Source organism: Podarcis bocagei (assembly GCF_964188305.1).
Source record: "Podarcis bocagei genome assembly, chromosome: 18".
In the NCBI taxonomy this organism is placed as follows: Eukaryota; Metazoa; Chordata; class Lepidosauria; order Squamata; family Lacertidae; genus Podarcis; species Podarcis bocagei.
In genome coordinates, this window is record NC_138144.1 from 10,780,250 (window position 1) to 10,803,602 (window position 23,353).

General features: G+C 49.0%; 1 protein-coding gene and 1 long non-coding RNA gene across 9 annotated transcripts in view; one reads left to right on the forward strand and one right to left on the reverse strand.

Moving 5' to 3' along the window:
• Nucleotides 1-23,353, reverse strand: part of GATAD2A (GATA zinc finger domain containing 2A) — an 83,867-nt gene that overhangs the window by 52,629 nt on the left and 7,885 nt on the right. For 3 of the 8 annotated variants that reach the window (XM_081177781.1, XM_081177776.1, XM_081177775.1), the window contains exon 1: nucleotides 14,825-15,023. The exons of 2 other annotated variants lie outside the window; for them this stretch is intronic. The gene's annotated coding sequence lies outside the window, so the exon portion shown is untranslated. Of the gene's footprint in view, nucleotides 1-14,820; nucleotides 15,024-23,353 lie in introns of those variants that run through there. 3 more of the 8 variants (XM_081177783.1, XM_081177778.1, XM_081177780.1) reach the window with 2 other exon arrangements.
• On the forward strand, nucleotides 15,326-20,383 carry LOC308577772. Its single transcript, XR_014003671.1, has 3 exons — nucleotides 15,326-15,461; nucleotides 16,978-17,976; nucleotides 18,028-20,383. It is a non-coding gene; the product is annotated as an uncharacterized lncRNA (long non-coding RNA).

Consider the following 23,353-nt stretch of genomic DNA (forward strand, 5'->3'; position numbering starts at 1 on the left):
TATTATTATGTTCATATATATACACACACATTGCAGACAGGCAGGCTTTGTTTGTTTGCTGCAAAGTTTTGCTGCGGCCCCTAGCTTGGTACATTTGCAGCTCTTGTATATTTTGGGGGGAAAGGGTCCTTAAAAAGCGGGGAGAGAAAGAAAGAAAGAAAGAAAGAAAGAAAGAAAGAAAGAAAGAAAGAAAGAAAGAAGAGTTGGAGGGAGAGGCATTGAAAGGTGTCATTAACAGGAAAGTGAAGTTCTTAATTTAGCCACAAAGAGAGAGGAGGTTGGCGATTGCAGGTGGGGGAGGGGAGAGAGAGAGGAAAAAAAAGCATAATTAGCCCAGAAAAAGGTTTCCTGCTGGCTGGCCAATTTGCCTCGATTTTTTGGCACAGAGGGGACCAAAGTCAGCTAGCAAATGAGATGCAAGCCCCCCCCCCTTACCCTCTCTCCCCACCCACAGATTTTGTGATGCTCAGCTGCCCAAAGGTAGCTCAAGATTCCTGCCTTTTGCTGGGGACGGGCAAGATCCGCAAAGCCAGCATGGCTCAACTCACTTGTGGATCCCCCTTTGGGGGCATCTGGCTGGCTGCTGCTGCGAAAACGGGATCATGGGCTGCATGCCCCCCCCCAGCATGATCCACGGGGAAATCCAGATGTTCTTGCAGACAGCTTGAAAAAGAGGATTAGACGAATTCATGGGGGAGGAGGAGACGGCTGTCAGTGGAAACTGAATACCAGTTGCTGGGAGCTGTAACAGTGGAGCTCTCAGGCCTGCTTACGGGCTTCCCTTGGGGGGGATCTGGCTGGCCACTGCGAAGACCCTTTGGGCCTGATCCAGCTGCGGGCCTCTTCTGATAATCCGATTACGTCTATAGGATTGAGTTCTTGGCATGTTGAAGTGCATGAAAGCTCGCTGTTTGCTGGCTAACATTTTCAGCGTTGGCAAAGAAAAAAGGGGTGGGGGTAAGTCTGCCATCGCTCCTGTGATTATTTGTACACAGTTTCCGAAAGGGGGGAGGACAGCACCCTCAAGGTAGTTTCAGCAGGTACCTGGAAAAGAATCCCTGAGTTGTCCTCCCAGTGACATCACACAGTCCACTTGGCTGCGCAAAGCCGTGACATCACCATGACATTAGCACATGACTCCCTGGCAGAGTGGACCAAGGCTGCAATCATAAGCCCACACACCAGGGAGTAAGCTGCATTAGAGTCAATGGGACCTACTTCTGAGTAGACATAGTTAGGAAATGCCCATCCTCCAAAAATTGCTGTTTGACTGCCAAAAAGATTGAAATAAAAAGCAGAGAACATTCGGAAATGCCTTATTTATCAGTTATAATTATTATTACAGGTAGCTAGACATGTTGCTCTGCCATAGTTGAAACAAAATAAAAAAATTCCTTCCAGTAGCACCTTAAAAAGGTAAAGGTACGGGCCAGTTGTGACCGACTTTGGGGTTGCGTGCTCATCTCGCTTAAGAGGTCGGGAGCCAGCGCTGTCCGGAGACACTTCCGGGTCACGTGGCCAGCGTGACGAAGCTGCTCTGGCGAGCTAGCGCAGCACACGGAACGCCGTTTACCTTCCCGCTATAAAGCGGTACCTACTTATCTACTTGCACTTAAGGGTGCTTTCGAACTGCTAGGTGGGCAGGAGCTGGGACCAAACGGCGGGAGCTCACCCCACCCCGGGGATTTGAACCGCCGACCATACGATCGGCAAGTCCTAGGCACTGAGGTTTTACCCACAGCGCCACCCGCGTCCCTTAGTAGCACCTTAGAGACCAACTAAGTTTGTTATTGGTATGAGCTTTTGTGTGTATCTGAACAATTATTATTACATCTATGTATTCCACCTTTTCTCCCAGGAGCTCAGGGTGGTATGCATGACCCACCTCCCAATTCTATCCTCAGATGGGCAGGGTATAAATAATAAAATTATTGTTGTTGTTGTTGTTGTTGTTGTTGTTGTTGTTGTTGTTGTTGTTGTTGTTGTTGTTGTTGTTGTTATTATTATTATTATTATTATTCTGAGCTAGATAGACCAGCGGTCTGTCTCAGTCAAAAGCAGCCTTCTAGGTTCCTATTTAAAACTAGGTCTTTATTCAGGACCATGAGGACTAGCACCTATAGCTTAGTGGTAGGGCACTTGCTTTGCAAGCAGGAGGTCCCCGGTTCAGCCCCAGGCAGCTCCAGGTGGCGCTGGGAATGTCTGCTGCCTAAATCCCTGGACAGCTGCTGCCAACTGGTCTTGACAGCGCTGGATGGAGCAGTGGTCTGACTCAGCAGAAAGGCGGCTTCCGGGGTTCAAGGCTTCTTGAACCAACTCCCTGCTCCCTGAAGAACCTGTTGGGTTAGAAAGAGCAGCCTCAGAGGCTCTGCACTCCAACCACCTGAAGTCGAGTGGAAGAGGGTGAGCGGCAGCAGGGCCTTGTCAGTAATGGGACCATGCTCTTGGAACTAATCTGCAAGAGAGGCGTCATGGTTACTATATTTTCAGCACCAGATGAGAAAACAGGGCGTGAAAGCTGTATTTTAGCTCTTAAGCTCTGTCAGTGCTTCATGCTGGATTTTAAAACTGCCTTCTGTTTAGAGCGGAGTTTCCCAAACTTGGGTCTCCAGCTGGTTTTGGACTGCAACTCCCATCATCCCTTGCTAGCAGGACCCGTGGTCAGGGATGATGGGAATTGTAGTCCAAAGACAGCCAGAGACCCAAGGTTTAAAGCAGTGTTTCCCAACCTTTTTTGGGCAAAGGCACACTTGTTTGATGAAAAAAATCTCGCGGCACACCACCATTACAGCCCCGTGACGTCAGCGCGCAGCGTCACGCCGGGAGGGATGCACGAAAGTGAAAGTTTTCAATTTTTTTCCCTCCCCCTTGCCGGGGAACCTCCAAGCTTTGGGGGTGGGGGGAGGGAGGAGGCAGCAAAGCGAGGGACTGAGGGACCCTAACCCTAACCCTCACCGATCACCCGGGAAAGCATGCGAACGAGGAGCCCCTGTGTCCTGCTCCCGGCAGCGGACGGCACAAAGCGAGGAGGCCTGGACAAGGCAGCACGCTCCCCGCTCTCGCTGCATCGGGGCTTTTCTCCTCCAGGCCGCTTTCGAAGTCCCCTTCTCCGCTCCCAAGAGCCGGAGCCGCTGCTTCCAGGCCCTGTCCGAGCCCCGACTTGTGGCCTCACTTCGAGGAGCGCCTGTTGCTGGGGACGGGGCTGCATCCCCCTCAGCCGCCGCCTCGCTTCCTTCCAGGAGACCCGACGGCTCCCCCTCTCCCGCTCGCCCTCCTGCGCCCGCAGCAGACCGAGACCTCCCCGCCCCCGCCCGGCTCGGCCCTACCTGGGCGCCTCCAAGCCCGGCCGGCTCCGCGTCGCGCTCCACGCCGGGCAGCTGCAGCGGGAGCGTACGGCGGCCCGGCTGAGCGCGCCCCGGAGCCGCCGCGCCGTCGCTCGCGAGTCCCTCCGAGAGCCCTCGGGACTGACTCCGGAGTCGCGAGGCGGCGCGTCGCCCAGGGAAGGGGCGGCTTCCCACAAGTCTTCCGGGAAGCAAACGCCCTCGCCCGCCTCCCTCCAGGCAACATCTCGCGGCACACCAGGCAACATCTCACGGCACACTAGTGTGCCGCGGAACACCGGTTGGGAAACACTGGTTTAAAGAACTCTCCCCTCTGGAAGCCTGCCTGGTGCCATCACTGTCAGCTTTTAGGCTCCAAACTAAGACCCCCCTTGGCCTTTTTGAGATCATGCTAGTGTTTAATCTTCACCCCTGGCTTTTGACACCTGAGATAGAATCATAGAGTTGGAAGGGACCCCAAGGGTCATCCAGTCCAACCCCCTGCAATGCAGGAATATCAACTAAATCATCCATGACAGATAAACAATAATACTAATATTAATAACAATAATACTCTAAAATGGTGTGCATCTTATGGGTGGCTTTAAAAGGGAAATTGGACAAATTAATGGAGGTAAAGGCTATCCGTGGCTGCTAGACATGAGGGAGGCTATGCTCCATCTCTGTGCTTCTGCCTGCCAGCTGCTAGAAAACAGGGATGTGGGGGGCGGCAAATACTCCTGTGTGTTTCCAACAGGCATCTAGGTGGTCGCTGTAAGAAAAGGATGCTGAACTAGAGAGATGAGCCATTGGGCTGACCCACCAGGTCTCTTGAGTTCTTACTAGGTTGAGGTTTTCCTTACTTTGCTATATGGTCAGATAAGCATTTTCAGCCATTCTGGGACAAGGTTTTTTTGTTTTTGAATGTTTTTTATTAAGAGCATGCGTGCGCACGCACACAAAACACACATGAACTACAAAGAACTATTATGACTGTTTAGAGGCACTGTGGTCTGTCAATACTCAGTAGGTTCCAAAGATCAGCATATGGCAGAGGCAGCGTGATTTACGCGTTCTGTTAACATGCATCATAAACCCTAGCTGATCAGAGACAAATCTGCCCCTCTTGCTCTTTTTATTTTTACTTGGTAGCTTTTATTGCTAGTGTAATGCACCAACTTCCTTTTACTCCAAAAGTGTAAGCCTGGATATATTATCCCAGAAGAGTGCTACTGTTAGTCTATCAACACCTTGCTTTTTAAATCCTTATTATCATCAATAAAGATATAGTATTTAGGAAATTTTTGCTTCTTATGTGTTGCTTTCTTCTATCTTTTCAAAAATTGGCTTCTCCTTTATTTTTACCCATTTTGTATTTTATCTTGTTGCAAAGCCCCTTTGGGGCAAAGCGACAGGCAAGTGTGAATAATAATAATAATAATAATAATAATAATAATATTGCAATGGTGAGAAAGAGGAACAGGTTTAGGAAGCCATTGCCAATGGGGCTTTTCCTGGGGTGTGGGTGCATGGTTGATGCTGAACCATGCCAATGCTAAATGCCAGGCCTGCATGACGTAGCCAAAGGCTGTCCCACCGTCAAGGAACCCTAAATATTGAACCTGCCACTTGCTCCTATTCCACTGCAGCAGCGTTTGCCTGCCTGCCTTGTCTTCCCCATCTCCCTCAAGGAGGAACTCAAGACTGCAAACAGGACAGGAGTTTGCCTTCTTTGCTTATTTCATTTTGTAAACTGCTATGCACACAAAGTTGCTACAGAGGTAAAGAAAACGGAATATATGCAATTTTTAAAACTGCATAGATTTACTCTGCATCATTTTTTAAAAAACGCATTTTGCAAGAAGGATAAAGAGAGTCTAGCTTCTGAGTCAGGCCGAAGGGATCCCATCTAGTCCAGCATTCTGTCCTCACAACGGCTAACCCAAAGGGAAGCTGGCAAGAAAGAGCTGAAAGCAAAAGCCGGTCTCCCCACTTGTTTCCAACAACTGGTTACGAGAGGCTTTATTGCCCCAGATAGTGGAGGGAGAACACAGACATCGTGGTCAATGGCAGCCTTAATTCTCCATGGACTGGTCTAAATTAGTATTTCCCAAACTTGGGTCTCCAGCTGTTTTCTGGACTACAGTTCCCATCATCCTTGACCACTGGTCTTGCTAAGCTAGGGATGATGGGAGTTGTAGTCCAAAAAATTGCTGGGTACCCAAGTTTAGGAAACACTGGTCTGATCTAAGCAGCTCTGCGCAGCTCTGTACTTAATCTTGTTTTTAAGTTGTATTTTAATCGATTGTTTTTATACCTGGTGTTAGCCGCCCTGAGCACAGTCTTGGCTGGGGAGGGTGGGGTATAAATAAAACTATTATTATTATTATTATTATTATTATTATTATTATTATTATTATTATTATCATCATCCAGTCCAGCATCCTGTTCTCACGATCGCAAACCAGATACCCCTTTTACAAAGCCTGCAAAGCATAGTCTGAGCCCAAAAGCAATTCTCCCCTTCTCCCCACTTCTGGTTTTCACAACTGTACAGGTGGGCAGAGCACAGCTATCGTGCCCAGTAGCCCTTGAAAGCGCCCCTCCCTCCCTCCCCAGGCACCAGGCTCATTTTGCAACCGGCACGGGTCCAATTGCAACTCTGCGGAGATCTCAGGGCGACAGAAATCTCCATTTGGCCGGCCCTTCCAGCTTTCTTAAGCAGGTCAGCAGAACAGCTGAATTACTGCCTTTATACCCCACCTTTTCCTCCAAGTGGTGCATGAGTCAAGTCAAGGATGCCTTGATTTCTCAATTCTCCCTAGTACGACGCTCTAGCCACTGCCCCACCCTGCCTACCTAGAGTCCTTCTGCTATGGTAAAGGTAAAGGTACCCCTGCCCGTACGGGCCAGTCTTGACAGACTCTAGGGTTGTGCGCCCATCTCACTCTAGAGGCCGTGGGCCAGCGCTGTCCACAGACACTTCCGGGTCACGTGGCCAGCGTGACAAAGCTGCTTTGGTGAACCAGAGCCGCACATGGAAACGCCATTTACCTTCCCGCTAGTAAGCGGTACCTATTTATCTACTTGCACCCGGGGGTGCTTTCAAACTGCTAGGTTAGCAGGCGCTGGGACCGAGCAACGAGAGCGCACCCCGCCGCGGGGATTCGAACCGCCAACCTTTCGATCGGCAAGCCCTAGGCGCTGAGGCTTTTACCCACAGCGCCACCCGCATCTCCCTTCTGCTATGAGGCAGCTCTATAAATCAGTGGTGTCCAAAAAATTTTCAAAGAGGGCCAGATTTGGTGAAGTGAAAGGCCGTGGAGGCCAGCCAAAGGGTCAACCAAAGCTGTTGAGCTTTTTTTTAGGACTGAGGTTGTTGAGGTTTTTTTTTAGGATTTTAACTGCCACAGGGGCCAAATTAAACTGGTTGGTGGGCCGGATTGGGCTCCCAAAACGGACTTTGGACATGCCTGCTATAAATGAAGTCACTGAATAAATTTGAGGAAAGCAAAATGTCTCTTGGAGAAGGATCTGAAATATATTGCTGGAAGCTTGAACTTCTTTTATTATGGGTTGTTTCATTTCATGCTTTAATGTGTTGTAAATCGCTTTGAGTTTTTTTCTTTAAAATATAAAGCGGTATAGAAATGAAATTAATAATAGTAATAAATTTTAGACGGGGGAGCATCAAGACAGTCAGTGGTGGCGACCACAACCAAAGCTTAAGGTGTCATTTGGCAATTAGCTTTTATACCAGAGTTTCTAACACGGTTCCTCCACGAATTTATCTCTGACACTTTAATTTGCAAGTTGCTCCAAGACATCAGTGGAACATTGTCCAAATATTGCCAGGAATGAATGAACAAATGAGACTCGCTCAAGCATTCCATGGAGGCTGTGTGTGTCCGTGTGTTCACTATGTGCATCAGGGCGTGGGAGCAAGAGGGCGCACAACACCAAATGCCCCCCCATGGGGCAGATGCGTCCTTCCCTGCAGCACCCACCCTTCTTACGCACCCCCCCAACTCAAACTCCCGGGAGACGTCTTAAGGATCCAGAAGTTGAAAAACAGCCAAGGGATGGGATGTTTGCCAAGTACACAGCGATGCTGATGCAATGATGTGACACGACTACGCAACATCCTCCCTCCCCTCCCCCCCTTGCCCATTCACACAGCAGCCAGACGCCAAGATGCCTTCGCAGCAGGAATTTTTTTAAAAAGTAGTGTGGGATCTTCACCGTGCAGCCAGGTGATTGTAATAAGGCGAAGTTTATGCTCCCACTGACCCAGGAAAAGGAGAGGCGGGAAACAGGCAGAATTCTGGGTGTCTGTTGGGAACACGAGGGAGAACTCAAGGCATCCTGGGTGTCCAGCCCACCAACCCTGACATCCTGGCTCCTAACCAGCTGCAAACTCTGGGGAAACCTGCAAGAGTTATGAATGCACAGGGGCAGCTCTCATTGGGTCCATCTGGAGCAGCGTGGCCTTCCCGGACTGGCAGCTGCCCTCCAGGCTTTCAGAGAGGACGTTTTCCCCAGCCCTACCTGGAGACGCCATTGGGGATAAAAGCTGGGACCTTTTGCTTGCAAAGCAGGTTCTCCACGCCTGAGCTACGTCTCTTTCCCCACAGTGGTATTTATTTATTGGTTTTTAATTGCATTTATACCCCACCTTTTTCTCCTATGAGCCCAAGGTGATTCTTCCCCTCCCTCAATTAACCCCCAAAACAACTCTGCAAAGTAGGTTTACCTGGAGGCAGGGAATGGCCCAGTGAGCTTCACAGCTGAGTGGGCATTCGAACCCTGGTCTCTCAGGTCCAAGTCTGACCCTCTAACCACCACACCACACCAGGGCTGGGTGATATATTGATACAGTGGTACCTCTGGTTAAGAACTTAATTCGTTCCGGAGGTCTGTTCTTAACCTGAGGTACCACTTTAGCTAGTGGGGCCTCCTGCTGCCGCCGTGCGATTTCTGTTCTCACCCTGAAGCAAAGTTCTTAACCTGAGGTACTATTTCTGGGTTAGCGGAACCTAAACCTGTAACCTAAAGCGTCTGTAACCTGAAGCGTCTGTAACCCAAGGTACCACTGTATATCATCCAAAACCAGTTTGAAGTCCATATTGTGATATTGGTTTCATTATTGTTTAAGGTAAAGGTAAAGGTACCCCTGCCCATATGGGCCAGTCTTGACAGACTCTAGGGTTGTGCGCTCATCTCACTCTATAGGCCGGGAGCCAGCGCTGTCCGCAGACACTTCCGGGTCACGTGGCCAGTGTGACATCGCTGCTCTGGCGAGCCAGCGCAGCACACGGAAACGCCGTTTACCTTCCCGCTAGTAAGCGGTACCTATTTATCTACTTGCACTTAAGGGTGCTTTTGAACTGCTAGGTGGGCAGGAGCTGGGACTGAAGGACAGGAGCTCACCCCGCCGCGGGGATTCGAACCGCCGACCATACGATCAGCAAGTCCTAGGCACTGTGGTTTTACCCACAGCGCCACCCTTCATTATTGTTTACCTGGCAATATAACGCAAATCATGATGTGTCCGTGTGTGCGTGTGCTATGCAAAATTCACAACGTGGGGAAAACCGTGAAGCCAGCCAATGGCTCTACACAGCTCCATCCTTATTTTAGACACCGTGATATAGCACTATATCATGATGTCGCCTAGCCCTACACCACACTAACTCTCGCCCCCAGTGAACAGCTAGCCTTACAACAAATCCTGTGTGAGAGGCCAACTTTTACCACCCCTGTCTGTTTTAAAACCTGTTATTTCTGGAGACAACAAGGTTACCCCCCTGGAAATTATTACTTTGCAACTGCTGCAGACCTCTCCCTCTGTCTCTCCCCCTTCTGCTCAAGCCACCTTCCTCTTCTACTGAATTATGGGAGAGCTACCCATTTTAGCACGGGTGGCGCTGCGGGTTAAACCACAGAGCATAGGACTTGCCGATCAGAAGGTCGGCGGTTCAAATCCCCGCAACAGGGTGAGCTCCCGTTGCTTGGTCCCTGCTCCGGCCAACCCAGCAGTTCGAAAACACGTCAAAGTGCAAGTAGATAAATAGGTACCGCTATGGCAGGAAGGTAAACGGTGTTTCCGTGCGCTGCTCTGTTTTGCCAGAAGCGGCTTAGTCCTGCTGGCCACATGACCCGGAAGCTGTACGCTGGCTCCCTCAGCCAATAAAGCGAGATGAGCGCCGCAACCCCAGTCGGCCACAACTGGACCTAATGGTCAGGGGTCCCCTTTACCTTTTTACCCATTTTAGCAATATTTGGGTCTTACCCTGCCTTGACCACCTGTTAAACCTCACTCCCCCATTCAGAGTTACACACACACACACACACACACACCCCTACACCTTCACAGGTTTTTTTTTTAAGAGCAAGGGGAAGTACAGAGCTCAGAAGCGAAAGTAAAAACCATGAGCATTTGCATGCGTGATAGCTTTTAACCCCAGAATCTGTAAAGCCACAATCCCAGGCCCTGCAAGCTCTGAAAAGGGGCGGGGGTCTTCAGTTCAATCAGCATGAACAGGACTTATTTCCGAATAAGACTGCTCTTAAATAAATAAATAAATAAATAAGATGATAAACTGAGGTACAGGGAAGAAGCCCTGCAGGATCAGGCCCAAAGCTTCCATCTACTGCCTCTGAGAGAAGACAGTCAGCAGAGAAATTCACTTAGCAATGTCAGGGAGTCCAAAACCCTACCCAGTGGCATCACCCCAGTGATCTAGTCTTCAAAGACATGCTGCTAGCTTGCATGCCATGAGACTTAAAAGGAAGATTATCCATGGGCAAGAAGAATTGCTGGATCAAACCAAAATTCCATGTAACCCAGTGTCCTGTTCCCAACAGCGGTCAGTCACACACTCCAAGCAAGACCACAAGGGCAGCATTCAACTAAGTTTCACAGCAAGTACACCCGCTGAAATGTATGAATACGACCAAGACAGGTTTGTTAATTTCAGTGGGTCTACTCTGAGTAAAATGGAGCTGACTATCATTCCATGGCATCAGTCTCTGTCCTCTGCGTATGATAATAACTCTGCAATGTAGAACAGAGGTAGCTGCCAGCATGACGTTCTCAGGCAGTGTTCGAAATTAGCCAGGCACACTTTTGCACCTGATTATTGGTCACTTGCAACCAAGTGAAGATGCCTGGACGCCACAACGGCACCTGATATCTCCACCACCTGGAGGTGCATGCCTGGGCATCAATGGATTTGGACTGTTTCACTCGCTAATACCACATCCTGTAGAATTCTATCTATTTTATCTGTACAATCAGAATGTATTTCAGGAACCAAAGTGCTTTTTCTGTGCAGCCTGAGCAGGAAACAGTGGTTTAGTGAATTGTTGCTTGTTTTCTCTTACCCCACTGCCCTGCTCACAGTTGGGAAGAATATTCCTAGGTTACGAATGGTTCCTGTTACCATTAAGAAAAAGAAGTAGGAATAGGTCAATAGATATGCAGACAATCCCTGGATCAAGTGACTTTTCTTCTTTAAGTTCTCAAAGTTCTCAACCTAGCCCAAGTTTGTCATCTGAACTAGCCAGACTGAGAATCAATCAGTCAGTCCCATCACTGGAAAAATAAGACACGAGAGCAATCTTGACCCACAATGGCAAGTAGACATAAGGTTTTGGCAAATGGTTTATATATAGCTTATATATCTGAGTTTCTAACACTGGAGCCCAACATCAGGAGGGTGACAGATTCCCCATTTCTGATTTAAGAGGCATCCCCCGCTCTCCTGGAGAGAATGCCTCTTTTAAATAGAGGCATTCTTCCATCTCTTGCATGCGGTAGGGAATGTTGATTCCCAGGAGCAGGGATGGGGAACATCTATAGGGCCCCTTCAGAAGTGTCTGGACTCCAGCTCCCATTACCCTGACCACTGGTCATGCCTTCCACCCAGATTAGCCATCCACCTTATGCTGTTTTATGGCAGCATAAATCCCATGTTTATCTTTATTTATTTCCAGTGCTTGAACGTAGCTAAGCGCCAGGCACATTTTGTGACTGACACAGGTTCATTTGTGAACATGTGGAGATATCTGGATGACAGGTTGGCAAATGGCCCCACCAGCTGTCTTAAGAAGGTCATTTATTGCATTTATCTCCCACCTTTTTCTCCAAGGAGTCCATGGTTTACCCCCCTGCTCAGTTAATTCCTACAACGACCCTGTGAGGTAGGTGAAGAGGCCGTGACTGACTCCAAGGTCACCCGGCCACAGAGTGGGGATTTGAACCCTAATCTCTCAGTCTAACACTCTAACCACTACACCCTACTGGCTTCCTAGAGTCTTTCTACTATGGGGCAGCTCTATAAATTAAGCAGGGAACTAAATAAGGAGAAAGCAAAATGTCACTTAGAGAAGGATCTGAAATATTTTCCTTGAAGCTTGAATCTGTTGTATTCTAGATTGCCTTATTTAATGTTGTAAACGGCTTTGAGATTTTTTATTTAAAATATAAACCAGTAAAGAAATGAAATTAAAAGGAATAAACTCCACTGGGGGGCAAAATGGCACCAACACATACTGCTGTGGTGCCTGTAACCCAGGTTTAATTTAATATATCAGCTAATATGGTGATTAACTTATATATCCAACACTATCTCATTCTCCAAATTTGGAAGCCCCTCTGTCATGCCAACATGATCCAAAGGTGGTTTTCAAGCAATACAGAAATACCCCAAAATGTTTTTCTGAAGGCCTTCTTGAACCTACTGCCAACCTGTCACATTAGGCAACCCCTCTTCTTTGGGAAGGACCGCAGTTCAGTGAGAGCGAACCTGCTTTGCATGCAGAAGGTATCAGGTTCAGTCCCCAGTGATGGCTGGGAAAGAGTCCCTTCTTGAAACCCCAGAGAGCTGCTTCCAATTAGTGTGGACAACACTGAGCTAGATGGACCAACAGTTTGACTTAGTTTAAGTCAGCTTTCCATGCTCCTAGTGTTAAGGGAGATGAATATCCCTCTGTCTGCTCCAGAGATGGGAACAACACCTGTGGCCTCTGGACCAAAAGACCCAACACCAACATCTTCCCTGACCATTGCCCATAATTTCTGCCTTGCAGGGGGTTGGACTAGATGACCCTGGGGGCCCTTCCAACTCTACAATTCTGTGGTTGCTGTGAGTTCAAAGACAGCTGGAGGGCAGCATGTTGGATATCACTGGAAAATGTTATGTTTGTGGGTGCAAGACACCCTAAATTCCTGTGTCCAGCAGGAATTAGAATTTAATCAAGGTAAATGTTAAAATATATTTCCTGACTAGGAAATTGCCTGGGGTGATGGACAAAAGGAAGGTAATTAGCCATTAGGAAAGCAAAAGAGGGCCCCCCCTCCCTCAACGCAGAATTAGTTTTGAAGAAAAAGCAGTTTTGAAGTAGAGTTTCAGAATTGGCTGTGATGTGGGAAAAGGCTGCAGGATGGAAAAGGCAGAGCACAATGTTGAGCTTTCTGCTTGAATCCAAGGCCGCAGCTATGGGAGACACAAGACGCTTTTGGGGTGTCAATGCTGTGAACCTCTCCACTATAGGCTTGGGCGGTATATCTGTGTAAATAAGCCATATATCCTAGAGACACCAGTGTCTCCGCTGTGCCTCATTCCCAAAGGCCAAGCGCAGACCCTGGCGAAGCACTCGGAACCCCTGGAATTCTGCATGACTCACAGATTAGGGTGGGTTCGGCTAGAGAAGTGTTTCCCCAACTTGGGTATCCAGATGTTTTTGGACTACAATTCTCATCATCCCTGACCACGGGCCTTGCTAGCTAGGGATGATGGGAGTTATAGTCCAAAAACAACCAGAGTCTTCCCTGATGGAAAGCGGCTCCCTGTTTATATACAGCAGCGGGGGCTCTGCAGACTGAAGAGGGGCAACATCTGTGGCCTTCTGGCATCGATAACACCTGGAGAGGAGCCACTGGTCGTCCCCCCATTCCCCTCCCGCCCTCTCTGTAGTTTAAAGAGGAATGATATTTTGAGAAGGATTTGAAGGTGATGAGGGAGATTGGAGGGGGTGTGGGAAAGAAGAGAAGAGTAAGTACTCCCCTATAAAGAGAGAGTGAGAGCAGCCATCTGAAGCAAAAGAAGCCCTGGCTAAGCAGAAAGCCTGAAGCAACAGTGGCCAGTCCATGGAGTGGGAAAGGAAACCGTCACAGAGACAGAGCTCAGTGGAAAATCAAATAAATAAATAAATGCAAAACTCCAGGAAGAGGTGGGGCAAGATTTCTGGTGGGGGAGGGGGCAGGCAAGAATGAGACAGGGTCTCTGCCAGACGAATCGGGCTACAGGGGGGAGCCTAGGTCCCACCCCTCCAGCACATCACCACCACCACCACCATCATCATCTTCATCCTAACAGGAGGATTGAGGAGGGACTTTTATTCTGGAACAGAATCCTGTCTGGCGACCTGCCAGGTTTAGGTGCTAAGAGAAGACGCAATTATGTCCTCAAGCTCCCCTCCCCTCCGAATTTTTTTTACCTCTCCCTCTATGTTCCCCCCCCCCACGCCCAATAAAGCCAGTGGCCTGCTCATTCAAAGTCAGGAAGCCATTTCAGACGCCCCAGAAACCCCCCTGACCTGTCTCCTGAGCTCCCCCCAGAAGTACTCTCCCTCCCCACACTCAATAAAACTGTGTTTTGGGGGGGCGGGTGGCAGAGGGGAGTTATTTTCTAAACCATGCTTTGTATTTAAGTGCTCCGGCCGCCCTCTGCCTCCCCGCCCCCACTCCACTCCAGTCTCTCTCTCCTTCCCAAACTGGGAGGGAAAGGAGGGAGTGCGGGATGGTGGCCGGAGGAGGAAGAGGAAGTGAAGAAGCAAGGCCGGGGAAAGAGGACAAAACAGGGCTCCAACTTTTTGAAACAAGCTTTTTTCCTCCTTCCCACCCAAAAGGCCGCGGTGGGTGTTTTTATCAGATAATGCTACAGAACCCGGCGAGTCTGGCTGTTAGAGAGCCGAGGAGTTTGGAAACTACTTCTCGTGGAAATAAAAGTGTATCTTGTCAAGAGGAAGCCTCCTCCAAAACCTCAGTTCCAGCTTCCTGTCTCTCTCTCTGTCCTTCCCCCCCCCCGCCGCCCCTCCATCCTCGGTGAAGCACGCCAAAGAAAGAAGAAAAACCCACTTTCTTGCGAGTTTTCATGAGCAGGAAACCTTTTTGAAAAAGAAAAAGTTCTTCGCCAGCTGCTTGACGTCCACCTCCTCCCGAAATCCCCCGTCGGAGGTGCGGAAGACGACTTGCCAGGAAGTCGAGTAAGCAAAATCTCACGCCTCCCCCACCCTGCCAGGCCAAGGGGCCGGGAGGGGCAGCAAACTCCCAATCCAGCCCGGCCGGCGAGATAAGGAGGCTTCCAGCCACAGCCCCAACCCCCCTCTGCCCGTGCCCCACTCCTCTAGAGGCCGCAGGGATCCCACTGCCACCGCCTCGCTCCTCCCCCCCCACCCCAAAGGGGAAAAAACCCCAACTTTTAAAGAGACGCACTTACAAAGCCGCTTCAACGATCCCCCAAATCGAAAGGTCGGGTAGGTCCACTTCCTTTTAAAAAAGCCTCCCTTTTCTGTCCACCCCCTTCACCGGGGGTGGGGGGGAGCGAGGAGGAAGAGCAGCCTCCTCTTTCGAACCGGCCGGCGAGATCCCTCCTCTCTCCAAATCCTGCTGCGCCCTCGCCCCCCTCCGTTGGCCAAATGCGCTCTTTACACATGGAGTCGCTGGGCACGAGCATGCGCGCACCGCCCGCCGCCGGCCCCCTTGGCTCTTGAATCCTCCTCCTCCGATCTTCCTCTTCCTCTCTTCCCTCCCCCGGCCAAGCTCTTAATTAGACGGCAGCAGGCAAACTCCGCCTCTGCCATCTCCTTCCTTTTGCTCCGCCCGCCCTCGCCAACTCCGCTCGAAAAACTTTGCGCAAAATGGAACGGCTGGAAGAGCGCGCGCGCGCAACGAGGAGACTCGGGCAGGAGGCAGGCGTAGAGAGAGCGCGCAGCGAAGGATCGGCTGGGAGATCGGGGCAGAGAAGGAAGGGGGGATGGCTGAGGATGCCACGGGGGTGGCCCCCCACTTTTTGGGTGCTCCTCTTTCTCTTTGGGGCCACGTGGAGAGGCTGGACGGCGGCAGACCAAGTCTGGGTATGTGCCGATATAGAGGCAGGGGGCTTCTTTCTGCGTGTCCCACTCCCGGGAGGGAAGAGGAGGCGGCTGCGGCTGCTACATCCGATGGGGCTTTGCATGCTGGGGGAGGAAGAGGAGAAGCCGCCCGGCCTCGCTAGGGCCTCGGTGCCAGAGAGCGCTTGTTGTTGGACCTGGAGTGAGAGGAGGGAGAGTGACGGCCGCCCGGGACTCGCAGCTGCCTGGCGCTTTGCGAGGCCCAGGGGTGCTGACGACACGCGTTTGCTTGCTGCGTTTACTCGGGAATCAGGGCGGCCGCGGCCGGAACGGTAATCCCTTTATCGGGGCCGGCCGACTAAACTGTCAGCAAGCTTCCAGGTGCTCCGGAGCTCTCCGCTGACGCTGCGGAGTTGAAAGCCAGCTCTCGCCTTTCTGGCATTTGGGTTGGGGCCTAATGCGAGGGACAGGGTAGCTCAGTCGTTAGAGTCTGACTCTGCGGGTCGTGGGTTCGAGCCCCACGTCGGGCAAAGGATTCTGGCATGGCATGGAGTTGGGCTAGACGACCCTCGAAGCCCCTGGCAACTAGGCAGTTCTATGGTTCTCCCACCCACTCCACCACAATTGCTCGGTACAGTTTCCGCGAAATTGGGGCATTCACAATCTGGGTTAAAATGAGAGCTATAAAGAAGCACCTAGGCCAAACCCCTTGAGGCCTCCAATCCCTGCTGGGCTCCAAACTTCAATCAGCCACAGCCATCATAAGGCAGGTTTCTTTTGTGTTCCCCGTTAAAACCAGCACTTGATTCAGAGCTGGAGGACTGTAATTTTAATTTGTTTTGGGGAGAGCAGTTGGGCCCCTGCTTTGTATGCAGGAGGTCCCAGGTTCAAGCCACTGGGGTGGGGGGCACACACCCCAGCCACCTCCGTCTACTGCTACTGGCAGTGCCTTCCAGGGGTCGCAGGCAGAAGCACCCCACCCCATCTTTTATTTAGAAGGAGAGACTCCAGGAATTGGCTGCATGAAAAGCATTGTTCTACTCAACAGTAGAGCCACTGAAATGAATGGGCCCAATCTAGTCATATCCTTTCATTTCAGTGGGATGTATCTAATGCTAATTCTACCCAGGAATTAGAACTGTTGAAATTGATGGACATAACCAACACAGGTCCATTCATCTCAGTGGATCTGCCCTGTGTAGAAGGTGCAACTCAGTGGGTCTACTTGTGAGTACCACTTTGGATGCAAAGACCATGCTCCAGTCTCTTGTGGGCTGCAGCTCTTAGGCTTCTTCCATCAGCAACTTTGAAGTCTCTTTAAGCTTACCATATTTATTCCAGTCTAATGTGCCCTCGGATCTAATGCACACCTAAATTTTCAGAACCTTGAAACCAAAAAAAGGGATTTGCTGGAGAATGCAAATGTGCCATCGAATCTAATGCGCACCTGAATTTTCGCAGCATAATTTGGCCAAATGAGATTAGATTTGAGTAAATAAGGTATTAATAACTTCCATCCAATCTCTTGTGCCCACTACAGCTCCCCCACCCCATCTTTGAGGATGAGATTTCAAGCCTACGCCAGAGGCAAATGCAGCAGCAACACGCCCAGCCCTTACACCAACTACCCTTCGGTGAACACAATAAAACCTGGAATGCAAAGCAGGTGGAAAGGTGTGGTCTGGCTGGTCACGAGGCTGAGGCTGGCCATGATGGCTGTCAGCATTCCAAGGTCTTTTAGGTGTCACGTTCTGGGGTGTGCCTTTAAGGTGACGCTGTGTTTGAAGAATGGCGGGCATCAGCTGTGCTGCATTAATTATACTCCCTGGTGAGTTTGTAGGAGCAGGGTGGGTCCGAAGGGAAAATGGCTATCTACTGTCTTTTTTCCCCCCTTCTTCACCTAAACAAATGGAATAGAGGAAGACCTTTTTCGTTTTCTTATATTTTGCCAGGGAAACATGGCCAGCTTTCTTAAACCTAAAATTCTCAACAGGGGGGCAGATCCTATAAGTTGAAACAGGAATCTGCTACAGAAGACGCTGCCCAGTCCTATGGCATTTTAAGAGGGAGTTTGGAGACAGTGCACCATAAACAGGTGACCACGTGCAAAGTTTAAGGTCAGAGTGGCCAAGAAATAAAGCCCAATACCAGTCCTGCTTAGAGTAGACCTGCTGCAATTGATGGGCATGACTCACTTTGGCCTTTTAATTGCAGCATGTCTGTTGTGAGTAGGGCTAGCACTCACTACTTCTCTTCCCCATAAGATGCTGGGGCAGGTTACAGCAATGTATAAAGACAATATTGAAATTGTTTAAAGAATTTACAATCAGGAAGGATAGCGTGGGTCCTAAAATATAGCAACACAGGGCAATAGGCCATCTAGCATATGATCCTCTTCTCAAAGTGACCAACCAGATGCCGCTTTTGAGAAAAAAACACAAGCAGGACACAAGTGCAACAGTATCTCTCCCCACTTGTGATTCCCAGGAACTGAAATTCAGAGGAACAAATTAGGGTGTCAAAGGTGAGGGTTAAAAAGGTGTGTTTTCAGCATACAGTAAAGTACTTTCCTTCCTTGGATGCTTTTAAGCAGAGGTTGAATGGCCTTTAGCTGAGATTCTTGCATTGCAGGGGTTTGGATTAGATGAACCTCAGGGTCCCTTCCAACTCTACAGTTCGGATTCCATACAGTTTAAGGTGCCATGCTCACCTCTGTAGAGAGGGGGTTCCACAGCTTAGGGGCTGCCACAGAGTGACCTGTTGGCAACTGCTTCCCTTGTTCTACACTGGCTCCCAGTATGTTTCCAAGCACAATTCAAAGTGTTGGTGTTGACCTTTAAAGCCCTAAACAGCCTCGTCCCAGTATATCTGAAGGAGCGTCTCCACCCCCAACATTCAGCCCGGACACTGAGGTCCAGCTCCAAGGGCCTTCTGGTGGTTCCCTCTTTGCGAAATGTGAAGCTACAAAGCACCAGGCAGAGGGCCTTTTCGGGAGTGGCACCTGCCCTGTGGAATGCCCTACTGCCCAATGTCAAGGAGATAAACAACTACACGACTTTCCAGAGACATCTGAACTGTATGGGGGTTTTTAATATCTGATGTTTCGTTGTATTTTTACATTCTGTTGGAAGTTACCGAGAGTGGCTGGGGCAACCCAGTCAGATGGGTCGGGTACAAATAAATTAGTATTAGTATTAGTATTATTACTAGACTCTAGTTGTCATCATCCCTGACTATTGCTCACTATGGTGAGGTGCATGTGATCTCCCTGACCTTGTTGCTGTCTGAATAACAGGTTTGCAACTACTAGCATGCAGTGTTAAGAACAACATAACCTATGGATAATTTCAAATATGTAGCAAGATTCCAGTCCCCATGGTTTTGGTTTTTTTAAAAGATAGGTGTGTCTCAGAGTCCTACCTGGAAACACCTGGAATTAAACCTGGGACCTTTTGCGTGCAAAGCAGAACATACAGTACAACCTCTTGCAAATATGGGAACAAAGACAGTCCCTCTGGAAGCAGGCCCAATAAACTATGTTAATGCCATTTCACAATGGTGAGGCATGGAGACAACAACGCCAGGTCACAAATCACAGGCCTACATGTTCACATTTGTTTAACTATTAATGTTCTGATTCCAGGGCCTTGGAAGAAGAAGCAAGCATGTTGGGTCAGGCGAGGAGGGCCTAAGTTAAAAACTGCTAATATTTTAAAATGAACAAAACGTGGAGTGGTTTCCCTTTAGGTTCCTTCCAGCTAAGGATAGTGGCGACAGAAATAGCAAGGGTTACATCATCTGCTTTCCTAAATATTAATGTGTGTGCGCGCGCACACACACACACGAACACACACAGAGTGTGTTCTCTTGAGACAGGCCAGAGATTGCACACCGTTTTGAGAGTGAGGGAAGAAAGGGGGGACAGTTCAAGGTATACCTGTCTGCCTGGTAGGCTGTGTGAAGGCTAGTCACCTCCCCTAGGGTTAGCCAATGTAATGCCTTCCAGATGCTGTTGGAGTACACTTATGCTATCATCATCTCTGACCATTGGGCCATGCTGATTGCCAAGAACGAGGAATGTAAGAAGAGCCCTGCTGGATTGAGCCAATGGCCTATCCAGTCATAGAATTGTTGAGTTGGAAGGGACCCCAAGGGCCATCTAGTCCAACCCCCTGCAATGCAGGAATCTCAGCTAAAGCATCCAGGACAGATGGCCACCCAATCTCTGCTGAAAACCTCCAAGGAGTCCACCACCTCCCGAGGGAGTCTCTTCCACTGTCAGAAAGTTATTCCAGAAGTTGAGTCAGAATCTTCTTTCTTGTCACTTGAAGCCATGGGTTCAAGTCCTGCCTTCCAGCATCCTTTTTTCACAGTGGCCAACAAAATCTGCATGGTACCAAGCTGGTGTGTACCTCTGATCTACACAGACCAGAACTTTTTTTAAAAAAAAATCATTATAATGAAGCACAGGAATATTTCAGCACATGGCAAACAATACAATGACAGAAGAGCAGGGGAATGAGAAGAGGTTTGTGCATAGGAACCATCCATACAGCGGAGATGGTGATTTTAAAATAAGAAGAGCCCTGCTGGATTACACCAAAGGCCCATGTAGTCTGGCATTCAGTTAGGAACATAGGAAGAAACCTTAATAGTGAGTCAGATCATTGGTTCATTGAGCTTAGTGTTGTCCACACTGACTGGCAGCAGCTCTCCACGGGTCTCTTCCCTGTCACGCCTGCAGATGCCAGGGACAGAATTTTCTACATGCAAAGCAGAAAATCTATCACAGAGCTATGGGATTGATCTCCAAGGACCTTCTGGCAGTCCCCACACTGTGAGAAGTGAAGTTGTAGGGAACCAGGCAGAGGGTCTTCTTGGTAGTGGCGCCCACCTATGGAATGCCCTCCCATCAGAAGTGAAGAAGATAAGTAACTATACAACCTTTAGAAAACATTTGTTAATGTTTAGTTATGTTTTTATGTATGTCGGAAGCTGCCCAGAGTGGCTGGGGCAACCCAGTCAGATGGACGGGGTACAAATAATAAAATTATTATTATTATTCCTTGCCCACCACCCAGACTGAAAGCCCTGCCCACGGCAGAGAGGTGTATTATAAACCACCCTGTGAGTCTCAGATGTAGGGTTGTATACAATTTTTAACAACAACAACAACAGAAGGGCCAGTGCTCTTTGGGATCTCCCTGCTCCACAAAGGAGATGATGCTTTCAAAATGGCAGTTGTCTTTTTCAAGCTCTGGCATGGAAATCACTCATGTACTGAATCCTATTAGGATCTAGGTTTTGCTTTTTCAAAAGGAAAACACATTTAAAGGGTGCTTGGGGAGCCTCAGGTCCATGGACAGAATTCAGCCCTCCAGCTTACCTGGCCCTCAAAACTCTCCCCATAGGAGCCAACTCCTATGGTCTGAGAGGTCTCCCCCCACAATAAAATGTTTGAGGGGGCTGCCCCTCCCCCAAAGTTGATGAGCATTGCCATTCAAATGGTGTGTGTGCACCGCGTCATGTGATCGATTATGCAGGGTGGGGCTTACCTGGGCCCCCCAATATTTGATTCAAGTTGGCACCCTGCATCATCCTGTCACAACTCCTGCTTCAGACCGTCCTTGAGTGTTTTGGTTTGACCGCACTGTGCCTTTGTGATAAAGCCTCTTTGCTTGCCTTGATGGAGAGAAAGGTGTGGGTGAGCAGAAACCAGTCTACTGCCCAAAGGTTAAATTTGCATCCATTGCTCTGCCCAGTTTTGCCTGTGGCCCTGCTCACCACTTGCATGGAGTCCTCAAAAAACTTTACCAGAAGGGAATGCAGCCCTAGAACTGAAAAATGTGCCCCCCACCCCAAATCCCTGACTTAAAAGGATTGCCTATCTATGTATTCATTGGAGAATTAGCACCCTTGGGTGTCAGACTTTAGCGGGGCTTGTTCAACTGGGCTCTTAAGTGAAACCACTTAGCATAACTTGTTCAGGTGGATGCGGAAAGGTGCACTTGGAATGACAAGGAGAAGATGAGTCAACTTACATGAAATAAATAGGTCTGTGTACAGTATATGAAAGACGGAGGGAGGGGGAAAGGAATCTGTTGACCTCAAAGCAAGATTTGCACACCTGGGATTAAAATACAACTCATTGTTTTTCTGAACTGCTGATGGGGACAAGAACAGTAGTGTGCTGCAGAATTCTGGAGGTGGCGCAGCTGTCCTGCGCACTACACCCCACCCTAACAGTAGATGGCTTTGGTTCTGGGGAGGGGATCAGTTCCCAGTTCTCACTTCCATCTTTTAAAATGGGAATAAGCAGCCTTACAAATAAGTCACCAGCCCACATTTATCTTTTTGCTGCTGCTAACCATATTTTAAAATGGTTTTCCAAAAATGCACAACTTGTGTCAAAAAGGTTAGAAAGAAAGAAGAGACACAGAAACGGGCTCTCATAAAGCTTCCCAACCTGTTCTGCCGGAGATGATTCTTGCTCTTCCACAGGTAACCAAGGTGTGGGGCATTTGCAAGCCTGCTATTATCCTGCCTCACAGACTGGGTTGGGATATGTGTTCTTGAACTCTGAGAATGCCCCTGTGGAGCTAGAACGGACATGAAATTCCCTCAGCATGCAACTGAAATAATTGGGAGTCCTGGAAAAGTTGTGGACAGCAATTAGATTTCGCACCAAGCAAAAAGTTGTTCCTTTTTTCCTGAGACTCTTTTAGCTTCCTGCTTTTCCTATGGCATCCTGTCTCACCCACATTTCACACTCTGTCCCTGGATAGGAATAAAGACCTGGGCTAATCTTCCAGGGGCCACATTGCGGTGGTGGGCAGAGCCAGAAGGGAAAGTGGGCAGAGCAATAAATGCAAATTTTACCTTTTGTACCATAGGTACAACACATAGGTGTGTTCTACACCCATGCCCACACACCCCTCTGCCCTCCATCTAGGTAAGCAAGATGCACTATCAGAATTAAAGGACTCCTACCCAGGCAAAAACACCCAAGGAGATAAAGAGGCAAGGCTGGTGAGAGATGCTGGCCTGGGTAGAGTCCCGAGCAGTGAAAAAAACTTAGATATATAAGATTGGCACAAAATGGCTCCTTAAACCAGGATTACAGTCGCCAAAACAGAATGACCAGTTGCCATTTTGGGTCCAGGCAGCTTGAAAGTTGTATTTTTCAGTAAGACTTTTTGGTTCCTGAAATTCATTGATTGTGCAGATAAAATATAATGGATAGAATTCTACAGAATGTGTTGCTAGTTTGTGAAAAAGGTCCAGGTCCAAGGATCCCTAGGCATGCACCTCCAGATGGTGGAGACGTCAGGTGCCATCCTTTTGCCCAGGCATCTTCACATGGTCGCAAGTGGCCGATAGCCAAGTGCAAAATGTGCCTGGTGAATTTCTAACGTTGGTCCGGAGGGCCAAATGGAGAGGCATGGAGCTGCTTTTGTGCAATAGGCCTGAAGTTCCCACCCTTGCTTCCCCCACATGCACACTTTATAAACTACTTTGTACATTCCCCTAACAAAATAAAGTCTTAAGGGAATGTGGCCTCGGTGGTTCACATCCATTGTGCTATACTCATATTGCTCCATTTCTCTCTCACATTCCTTTGCCATCAACCTTTCTAACTGTTAAAGTCATTGGAACAGAGACTTCTCGTTTCTCTCCTGTTGTTCATGTACCCCTACAGAGCCATGTTTCTAGAACATGCACACTTTCATGCTTTCTGCAGGCTATGAAATGCGGCCCACCCTCCCCATGCAACCTGCAAAAGTGAGTTAAGATTGTTTTTTGTACATTAAGTTATAGAAAACAATCTCTATAGCAAAGACCAGCATCAATCCAAAGCCATCAAAGAGAAGCATCAGGCAGTGTAGTCTGAGGGTCATAACCAGAGTTAAGATCGT